This window comes from Penaeus vannamei, chromosome 32, assembly GCF_042767895.1.
Source record: "Penaeus vannamei isolate JL-2024 chromosome 32, ASM4276789v1, whole genome shotgun sequence".
NCBI classification, from domain to species: domain Eukaryota; kingdom Metazoa; phylum Arthropoda; class Malacostraca; order Decapoda; family Penaeidae; genus Penaeus; species Penaeus vannamei.
Window position 1 is genome coordinate 18,864,023 of NC_091580.1, and position 12,003 is coordinate 18,876,025.

Genomic DNA, 12,003 nt, shown 5'->3' on the forward strand with positions numbered 1-12,003 from the left:
GTGCTTGAGATAAAGCCAGTGCCACGTAAATCTGATAAATAGATACTTGAGAGATATCTTTATCGAAAGGTAAATCTTGCTCCTGTATACACTAGACCTTAAAGGCGATTTACGATTAGGAACTTAAGGTTTGATCATCTTTCAGGGTGAGAAGGCAGGGTGCTTGAAGCTGCCATGAGACCAAGAAGTCTAGTAATGAGGGAATTGGGGATAGCTGGTGATAAATGGCTGCAAAGAGGAGACAACGAGAGATGGATGAATAGGGAGGGGGGGTGATGATTACTTACACTTATGTGAAGGAGATTAGTGTACGTAAAATGTGTGTGATCTTGTTGATGGATTTGGCGAAGTAAAATATGTTTTTTTGTGTGTGTGTGTGTCTGGAGTTTGTGTATCTTTTGACTTATTTTTTCTTCTTTTCGTCAGGAGTTTTATTACACATTATTGTGTTTGTTTTATATGTTTTCTTTTATTTTCTCTTTGTTTTTCGTTCTGCCTTTATTTTTACTACCCCTTCCTTATCTTAAGGCCATCTTCTTTTCTATCTTTTATTCCTCCTCTCTTTAACATGCGTATCATACATTTTTTCATTATATATCGACATCTCTCTACACTACCATCTTCACACGAATATTGACTACACACACTGAAAAAAAATCGACAAACGATATTTTGCGTGGAAGCAATGGAGTGCGCTGCGTTAAACTGAAATTAATTTTATGTAAAAGTCCCTGAGTCCTCTACCCCCCCACCCCCCCAGTCGAAGGGGTGGGGTTAGGGTCGGTGGGGGGCGGGGGATTTATAAGTTTTGATTCCTTATGTCTTTCAAGTGAAAGATGAAAGCAAGGCTGTTGACCATCACGCATATACAAAGGAAGTATATATATGTGTGTGTGTTTGCGTTTGTGTGTGTGTGTCTGTGTGTATGTGTGTGTGTGTGTGTGTGTGTGTGTGTGTGAGTGTGTGTATGTGTGTGTGTGAGTATGTTTGTCTTTTTGCCTGTATATGTTTGTCTGTGTATGTGTGGTTTTATACACACGCACACAAAATAATAGACAAACACACATGTAAAATATTAAGTGGAAACTTAAAATAAGGAATTTTAGATGTCTCGACTATGTATTTTTAACATGAATCACACCCCATCAATTTTTTTTTAATCCCTGATGGATTGAATAAAAATATAAGAAAATGAATATATAAATTAACAACTAAGAGAATAAATCCAATACAGTTTTATAAATAAACAAGAAAAGAGAGAAACAGAGAGCCGGATATACAACCAAATAAACAAATAAAGAAACAAACTGTGTAACCTCTATCATACAACGTATACGTAATCAACAATCACAATTTTTCAGCTTCCTATTTCCTCCACGTTTCATCCTTTCAGAATCTTTAGTACTCCGTCTAACTCAGAAATAGACACGTAAGGTTTCTCTATTTCACCTGTTCGTTTATCTACGTTTATATGTTTAATTTGAGGAGAAATGAAGTCGGGAGAGTAAGATATATAAGTTACTATATATACTCGTGTTGATGCGGATGCGAGGGTACTAACAGATGGGGAAAACGTAAAAGATCTGTGGAGGCGGATTCAGCACACAGTTTTTCCAGCGCTGTGTCATAGGGCTTACAGTTATCCATTTTTCTGTGATGTGATGTAAGCTTCTCTCTTAAAAAAAGAAAAAGAAAGAAAATATATAGAGAGATATATACAAAACATATATACACACATATATATATATATATATATATATATATATATATATATATATATATATATATATATACATATATATATATATATATATATATATATATATATATATATATATATGTACGCATACACACACATACATGTACACATACACACACACACACATATACATACATACATACATACATATTCACGTGCATTGGTGGCGAGGGATCGAATCCCGATCGGAGAGGTTATAATGTTCTTGATAAAAATGCGGTATTGCATTATTCCATCTCTCATAGAATGCACCTCAGGTTATCTGATTTGGGATTTGTCCTGCTCTGTCCATAAATACCGAGTGCCCACGGGGAGTGAGTGTGAAACTTCGCTATCCTGACTCATGTATGAGTAGGTAGGTAATGTCTATGGATGCAAGTAAGCGCCTAGTGTCTCATTTCTTTTAGTGGGTCATTGTACGAGTGGTCGGGCGGCCGTCTTGCATTCACGTGCAATGGCGGCGAGGAATCGAATCCCGATCGGAGAGGTTATAATGTTCGTATATATATATATATATATATATATATATATATATATATATATATATATATATATATATATATATTCCGACTTTGATCTCGAACCTTGCTATCATGAATTTTGAAAATAATTATTTTCGTCTAGAAAAAGCAAATACACGAAGATGAAAAAATTCTATATCGAAAAGTAACTCCTCTTTCACGGGTATTATCTCTTCAATCGTAAACAATATATATATATATATATATATATATATATATATATATATATATATATATATATATATATATATATATATATGTTTAAATATGAATTAAAAGGGATATCCCTTTCGAACATATGATCTCGTAGCGTATCAAATGAAACATGTCAGAAACTTGTTCTCGATCGAATTTAAGATAAACCAGATTATCTCTTCCTTTACAAGTTGTTTTAGTTTTCATCTTAATTGGCTTTTCTTTTATATTTACTATTTATTTTCTTCATTGTTGTTGTTGATTTCATTACTTTTATGATTTCAGGAAAAAGGAACTTATATAAACCATAGAATGTATTTTGTACAAGTAATAATCACAATCATTGCGATAGAGATATTTGTTATGATGATTCTGATAATTAAGATGATAAGTGGGAGGATAATGATAATAATGATTATTATCTCATTAATGATGTTGAGAATGGCTTAGAAAATAACAATCGTAATATCAATAATAAGGATGACAATGATAGTAATGATAATAATGATAATGATAACAGTTATTACAATAGTAATAACAATGATAACAATAGCGATTCGAAAAGCAATAATAATGATAATAGTAGTAAGAAGAATGATAATGATAATAGTAATAACAATAAAACCAATGACGATATAGCTAATGATGATGTTAAAAATACCAATAATGATAATAACAATGATAATGATAATAATAATTGCAATAATGACTTTATTTATCCTGTTAACCAAGTAACAAACAAACGAACAAACAAACAAATCAACGCTAACAAAAACATAACCTTCATAGCGGAAGTAATTATTATCATCATCATTATCCTCATCTTTATTAATATTGTTGTTATTGTTATTGTTATCATGATTATTATAAGATGATAATGAAATTAATGATGCTAATAATGATAATGAAAATACTACTACTACTTCTAGTTATAATGATAATAATTATGATAATAATAGTAATTACCCTCATAAAAATAACGATGATGATTAGCGGATACATCAGCAAAGGCAATAGGGGTAACTGATACATTTTAAAAATCCAGGATCTGGACCATTATCTGGATCACCACCAAAATAATGTTATATAAGTTATAAGTATATATAAGTATAATGGTATATAGGGGCTAAATCACACCTTTGGTAAAATTTCATACAAATCTGTTCATAGCTGTTCATAGTTATCCTGCTAACAAATTACGTAACAAACTAACTAACGGTACCAAAAACATGATCTCCTTGACGGAGGGAATAATAATAATTATAATAATGATATTAATGATGTTAATTATAATAATGATATTAATGATGTTAATTAATGACGATAATGATATTAATGATGTTAATGATGATAATGATATTAATGATGTTAATGATAATAATGATATTAATTATGTTAATGATGATAATGATATTAATAATGTTAATGATGATAATGATATTAATGATGTTAATTATAATAATATGATAATGAGATAATATTGTAATGGTAATAATGATGAGAATGATAATAATGATGACAATGATATAATTCACAAATGTAATGATAAAGGTAATAATGAAAATAATTATGGCAGTAATAGTAATGAAAATAACAAAACGATAATAACTGTAATCATATTAATGATAATGTTGAAAGTAACAATAATGATAAAAATAGTAATGATAATGATAATAGTAATAACAGCATTAATGTAATGAGTAATGATAGTTATAATAAGAAGAATGATAATAATAATTATGATAACAATGATAATGAGAACATCATTACTTATGAGAACAATAATGATGATAATGATAATTATGATGATATTGATGATAATACTGATAATAATGATAATAACAATGATAACAATAACAATAACAAAGATATCAATGATAATAAAAATACTGCAATTACTATTACTTCTACTACTAAGGATGATAAGGATGACAATAATAAGAATAAGAATAATGATTATGAAAATGATAATGATGATGAAAATATTAGTACTAACAATAGTAATAATAATGATAATAAAAATAGCAATAATAATGATAATAAAAACAGTAATAATAATGACAATAAAAATAGTAATAATAATGATAATGATGATAATAATAATGATAGTAATAATAATAATTGTTACTATCATGGAAGAAAATGATGATAAGGGTGATAATAGTGATGATGATACGATAATGACAATAATAATGATGATAATGACAATGATAATGATAACGATATTGATGATAGTGAAGATAGTAGTAATACTACTACTAATAATAATGATAATAATAATAATTATAATATTGAAAATAATGATAATTGATAATGATAATAATAGCAATGATAATAATAATAATAAAAAGGATAATAGTAATAATAATAGTAATAATGATGACAATGATAATGATTATAGCACTAATAACAATAGTGACAATAATCTTCACTATCCTTATTATCAGCAGCATCACTACCATTACCATGATAATAATAATAACAATATATAAAACAAAAGCAATAACAAAAACCACGGTAACATTTTAGATAAAATCACGTGGACCAACTTTAGAAACCCAATAAAGGCAATATTTTATATGACGAGGCCGAGGATAATAAGTTTCGAAACAGCGAGGTCAGAACAGGTCACAGGATGCCAGCTAAACGTAACTTTCGTAGTAAACATTAAGTTTTCGCTATATAAAGCCACGGCCTCATTCATTAAATCCAGGCTGCCTCAACTCCGAAAGTCGGCTTATAAAGTCACATATACGACCGTACCCACACACTAGCTCACGTACTGTGGATACTTTATGTGGATACTTTATGGAGGTGAGTATTCGTAGGTTTATTCTCTCTGCCATACATACGGACATGCATACATGTATACATGGATACGTATTAACATAAAACATGCATACATATATACTTATGTAGGTACAAACGTACATACATATTTTTATGCATGCTCACATATACACTCATGCATACATACATGCATGTATGCTTGCTTGCATTCATACATACATTCATAGATATATACAAGCAAATATACATAAATTCATGCATTTATACGTGCAAATATACATGCATCCATGCATACATACAAACGTGATTGTATGCATACATAAATACATACACATTTATAGAGTAAAGAAACATCCAAATAAACACACAAAACATACACACCAAGAGTTAAGACAAAACATTTTCATCGCTGCTGTTACCATACTAGCGATAATGTAGAACACGTGTGTAGCGGGAAGGCAGATGTAGATATTGATAGGAAGTAGATATTGATGTAGGTATAAATGTTTAAGTAGATATAAATGCGTGTGTATATATATATGTGTGTGTGTGCGTGTGTGTGTGTATGTATAGTTAGATGGAAAAATAGATAGATAGAAAGATAGATGTATATACATACATACATACATATATATATATATATATATATATATATATATATATATATATATATATATATATACATATATATATATGTGTGTGTGTGTGTGTGTGTGTGTGTGTGTGTGTGTGTGTGTGTGTGTGTGTGTGTGTGTGTGTGTGTGTAACAGGAACAACAAAGGGAAGGGCAAGAAAACACACAAATATACCGAAGGCCTTTTCACTATTGCTTCGTCAGGGCATATGCTACATGAGGATAATATATATGGTAATCAGGTGAGCGACGACCTTGGCTAGTTCATGGCTCCCCGTAGCGGTGTTGATGTTGTTAGTTGTATGAATGAACGCCGTTTCTACCATCTTCCTTTGTCGTGGGGCCAGGCCTTGCTTTATGATAGGGGCCTGGGACCACTTCGGGAGGTGACCATCGGTGTCTGCGTGAACAACGAAGGCGCTTCTCGTGTCATGGCGTCGGAGAGCACTGTGGTGTTGACTGATTCGTTGTTCGTGCAGTCCTCGTGATGTCTTGCCTATGTATACCTTATCACAGCCCCCACAAGGTATGCTGTACGCCTGGCTGAGGGGTCTGTTATGGTTTGACCTCTTCTCTCTCACGATGTCTCCGATCTTCTTGCCTGAAGACGTAGTTATCTTGAGTGTATGGCCCACCAGGGCCTGCAGGTGCTCAGTCAATTCCGAGTGGGGGATGATTATCCTCTGAGTTCTACTTTGTGTGTCCTCACCTCTCGGCCTGCTCATGATCTTCTCGGCCTTGCGTCGGAGGTGGGTGAGCATGGAGCGGGGATAGTGGAGGTGTTGCAGACGTGTTTCATCTCATCCTCCAAGAACTCAGGGCTGCATATTCTGAGGGCCCGGAGGAAGAAACCAATGACCACGCCTTCTTTGGTTCTCTTACTATGGGCAGAAAAATAGTGAATGAAATCATCTTTATTTGTGGTTTTTCTGTATACTGAAAATACCGGTCCATTAGGTCTCCTGTGGATCATGGTGTCCAGGAAAGGGAGTTGTTCATCCCTCTCTTCTTCTGTGGTGAATCGGATGGAGGGGTGCACTGCATTGAGTCTGTGGAGGAGATCAGGCAGGTTCGTCCTGGTTCCTTCCCACGATGTTACGGTAATGGTCGGCCTCGAGGGTTTCCATGAACAGCTGGGCAAGGACCTCTGAAAGTGGTGAACCCATCGCAAGTCCCTGGATCTGTTCGTACTCGCGTCCTCTGAATTCGAACGGGCCAAACTCCACGCAGAGACGGATGAGTTCGATGTAGTCATCTATTTATAGTGACAGTTCGTCCTGGTCCATTCTTCTCAATGCTCGTTGTGCAGCTTTGATAGCCCCGTCGATTGGCACGTTCGTAAACAGCGACTTGACAACGAAGCTGACGAGCTTTTTGCACTTTATGCCGACACCTTGCTGTTTGGCCATCATATCCGAGGTGTTCGATAGATGGCAACCGCTGATGGAGTTTAGGGCGGCTGAAAGAGGAGCTGCGAGTTTCTTAGCCAGGCGGTGTGGAGCACTTCCGGTCCCGTTGGTGATGGGTCTCACAGGGTTACCTTCCTTGTGGGTCTTGATGCTCCCACGGATCGTTGGTACGCGTGGCGTCTCCTCGAGCAGGTGGAGCATGGACTTTCCCTTCTCTGAACCTCTCAGGACCTTCCTTGCTGATCTGTTAAATTCAAGGGATCTTTCCTCCGCATTCCCTCTTTTGGCTTTTCTGTAAGTAGAAACATCAGAGAGCAGTATTTCCATTTTTGAGACATAATCAGTGTTATCAATAATTACGACACCGCCACCCTTATCAGCCGGAGCAATGACGATAGATTCGTCTCTGCCAAGTTCCTGTAGGGCCCTGGTGTACCTAGCAGGAATGGCAGGCTCACGACCTTTGGCGCTGGCGACTGCACAGGTCACAACTCCCTGCAGGGATCCTCTTTCTAATGCAGAGAGATTTCTGCGGTAGTTGGACTCGATACAGTCAGCTATGCCTTTCCTAAGGGTACCGGTGTCGAATTTCAAACCTAAAGACAAGGCTTGCCTTTGAGTGTGTGTGAGAGGTTTGTGTGATAGCTTAATTATCATATCATCACGCACCACTTTAGACCACCCACTGTTGGTACAGGCTTCCTCTAATAACCTCTTGTGTCTCGCTTTCTGTGACTCGTCCTCTTTTCTAAGTTCGAGGACGAGTCTGTGGGTTCAGAGAAGGGAAAGTCCATGCTCCACCTGCTCGAGGAGACGCCACGCGTACCAACGATCCGTGGGAGCATCAAGACCCACAAGGAAGGTAACCCTGTGAGACCCATCACCAACGGGACCGGAAGTGCTCCACACCGCCTGGCTAAGAAACTCGCAGCTCCTCTTTCAGCCGCCCTAAACTCCATCAGCGGTTGCCATCTATCGAACACCTCGGATATGATGGCCAAACAGCAAGGTGTCGGCATGAAGTGCAAAAAGCTCGTCAGCTTCGATGTCAAGTCGCTGTTTACGAACGTGCCAATCGACGGGGCCATCAAAGCTGCACAACGAGCATTGAGAAGAATGGACCAGGACGAACTATCACTATAAATAGATGACTACATCGAACTCATCCGTCTCTGCGTGGAATTTGGCCCGTTCAAATTTAGAGGACGCGAGTACGAACAGATCCAGGGACTTGCGATGGGTTCACCACTTTCAGAAGTCCTTGCCCAGCTGTTCATGGGCAAGGACCATTACCGTAACATCGTGGGAAGGAACGTGGTCTGGCTCCGCTACGTGGACGACATCCTCACTGTAGTACGAACCTGCCTGATCTCCTCCACAGACTCAATGCAGTGCACCCCTCCATCCGATTCACCACAGAAGAAGAGAGGGATGAACAACTCCCTTTCCTGGACACCATGATCCACAGAAGACCTAATGGACCGGTATTTTCAGTATACAGAAAAAACACAAATAAAGATGATTTCATTCACTATTTTTCTGCCCATAGTAAGAGAACCAAAGAAGGCGTGGTCATTGGTTTCTTCCTCCGGGCCCTCAGAATATGCAGCCCTGAGTTCTTGGAGGATGAGATGAAACACGTCTGCAACACCTCCACTATCCCCGCTCCATGCTCACCCACCTCCGACGCAAGGCCGAGAAGATCATGAGCAGGCCGAGAGGTGAGGACACACAAAGTAGAACTCAGAGGATAATCATCCCCCACTCGGAATTGACTGAGCACCTGCAGGCCCTGGTGGGCCATACTCTCAAGATAGCTACGTCTTCAGGCAAGAAGATCGGAGACATCGTGAGAGAGAAGAGGTCAAACCATAACAGACCCCTCAGCCAGGCGTACAGCATACCTTGTGGGGGCTGTGATAAGGTATACATAGGCAAGACATCACGAGGACTGCACGAACAACGAATCAGTCAACACCACAGTGCTCTCCGACGCCATGACACGAGAAGCGCCTTCGTTGTTCACGCAGACACCGATGGTCACCTCCCGAAGTGGTCCCAGGCCCCTATCATAAAGCAAGGCCTGGCCCCACGACAAAGGAAGATGGTAGAAACGGCGTTCATTCATACAACTAACAACATCAACACCGCTACGGGGAGCCATGAACTAGCCAAGGTCGTCGCTCACCTGATTACCGACGTGACCTGATCACCCAGCAATTGTATATATACTCCTCTATGTACCACATGTAGCCTCCAGGCTAGTACAGTGGTAATGTGTCGGCCTCTCATCCGAGGGGTCGGCGGTTCGCGCCCCGCCCAGGCGCAAGAAGTTGCAATTGTCGCCCGGAGGTTACTGCTGTGGCCGGGCACTACGGTGGGTAAGGACTAAGCTCTGTCGCGTCAGCATTTGTTGACACACGTTGATCGAGTCGACATTAATCGGCACAGGCCGGGCTTCCCCATAGCCCGGGCGAGGCTCAGCTTCGCATATCGGACTTATCTTTATCCTTACATGTAGCATATACCCTGACGAAGCAATAGTGAAAAGGCCTTCGGTATATTCGTGTTTCCTTGCCCTTCCCTTCGTTGTTCCTGTTGCAATCTGTTCAACATGAATTCCACACGTGTGTGTGTGTGTGTATGTGTGTTTATTTGTTTACACACACATATATATATCCATTTCGGTTTTTGTCTGAAGAGGGACTCGTGAAGAGTTCGAAACGTCACGCTTATTTTCAATTATCATTGTGGCTAGTTTCATATATATATATATATATATATATATATATATATATATATATATATATATATATATATATGAATAGAAAAACACAATACCGTGTTGATACTATGATAGCAAAAACACAATGCACAAACTAGATTTATTGAGGAAAGTGAGACAACAGTTTCGGAATCGTCCTCGATTCCAGCTTCGGGTCTGAGGAGGCAAGGATAAGGATAAGGATAAGTCCGATATGCGAAGCAGAGCTTCGCCCGGGCTATGGGGGAGCCCGGCCTGTGCAGACTAATGTCGACTCGATCAACGTGTGTCAGCGAGTGCTGACGCGACAGAGCTTAGTCCTTACCCACCATGGTGCCCAGCCACAGCAGTAACCTCCGAGCGACAATTGCAACTTCTCGCGCCTGGGCGGGGCGCGAACCGCCGACCCCTCGGATGAGAGGCCGACACGTTGCCATTGTACTAGCTTGGAGGCTGAGGAGGCAAGGGAGAGGAAGCGGTATAAGAGGGAAAGGAGGAGAAGCACTCTGGAACCACGAGGCAGGTGAGGACAGGAGAACGGAAGCGAAGGGAGGTCAGATCAGGTCGAAGGATCAGGCGGTCTATGGGACAGGTGACCAGCATAAGGGAGGAGACTGTCGGCAGGAGAGAAACCGCTGTTCAAGTTGAAATTAGGCAGCAGCTTAATCAGAGAAGATTCCACCAGTCTGCGGGCATGGACATCAGCGGAAGGGAAGAGAATGCGGGCTGCTTTCCAGTCCATTTGATGGCCAGTGTCCCACTGATGGCAGAAGAGGGCATTGTTGTTATGTCCCCTGGATACAGCGTACTTGTGCTGAGACAGAGGCTTAGTAAGACTGGCGCCTGTTTCACCAAAATACTGCTTATCACAGCAGGCAAATGGAACAGCATAGGTGCCCACCTTCGAGGTAGAAGGAGGGCAGGTGTGAACCAGGTTACTATGGAGAGTATTCACCTGGCGAAAGGAGAGTCTGCAGTTGAGAGACTGCAGGGGCTGACGGAGGGAGTAGATCTCAGTGTAAAGCAGGTGAGTAGACTCATTGGGAGGGGAGGTACACCGCGCCCTGGATAACCCGACGTCAAGGACATGGCGAGGATAGCCCAGTTTGGAGAACGAACGACGAAGGAAGTCGATCTCTCCATCCAGGTACTGGGGGTCACAGATGCGGAGAGCACGAAGAAACAGCGATGTGGCACCCCTCTCTTCACATGCAGTGGATGGTACGAGAAGAAGTGTATGTACATACCACTGTGCATAGGTTTCCTGTATATAGAAAATGAGAAATGATCATCAGAGCGATGGACAAGTGTCCAAGAAAGGGAGCTTGTCATCAACCTCCCATTCCACCTTGAAACGGATGGAAGGAGAGAGAAAATTCAGCTGTGACAGGAAATCAGGAAACAGGGCAGGGTCATGGGGCCAGAGAGCGAAGACGTCATCGACATATCTCAGCCACATGGAAGGCCGAGGAGAGATGGAAGGGAGGAGCTCCAACTCGAACTCCATGTACAGGTTAGCCAGAACAGGGGAGAGGAGAGACCATGACAACACCGAACGTCTGTGAGTAGAAACGACCCTCAAAAGAGAAGGAATTCGACTCCACACACAGACGAATCAGCTGGAGGAAGATTTCGGTGGGAAGAGGAAGATGAGGATCCTCGGCAGGGAGCTTCCTCTGAAGGAAAGCGAGGACGTCATCAAGCGGGACCTTGGTGAATAGAGAGTCGACATCCAGGCTCAGCATGGACGCCGGCGGGACACCGCGGACACGGGAGATAAAGTCTTGTGAATGGCGAAGGTGAGCAGGAGAGAAGGTACCGAGAAGGGGAGTGAGAGACTTAGCCAGCCAAGCCGCCAGAGGATGCGTCACCGATCCCCGGGAGGAGATGATGGGGCGTAGAAGCACAGCCGGCTTATGGGTTTTACGAAG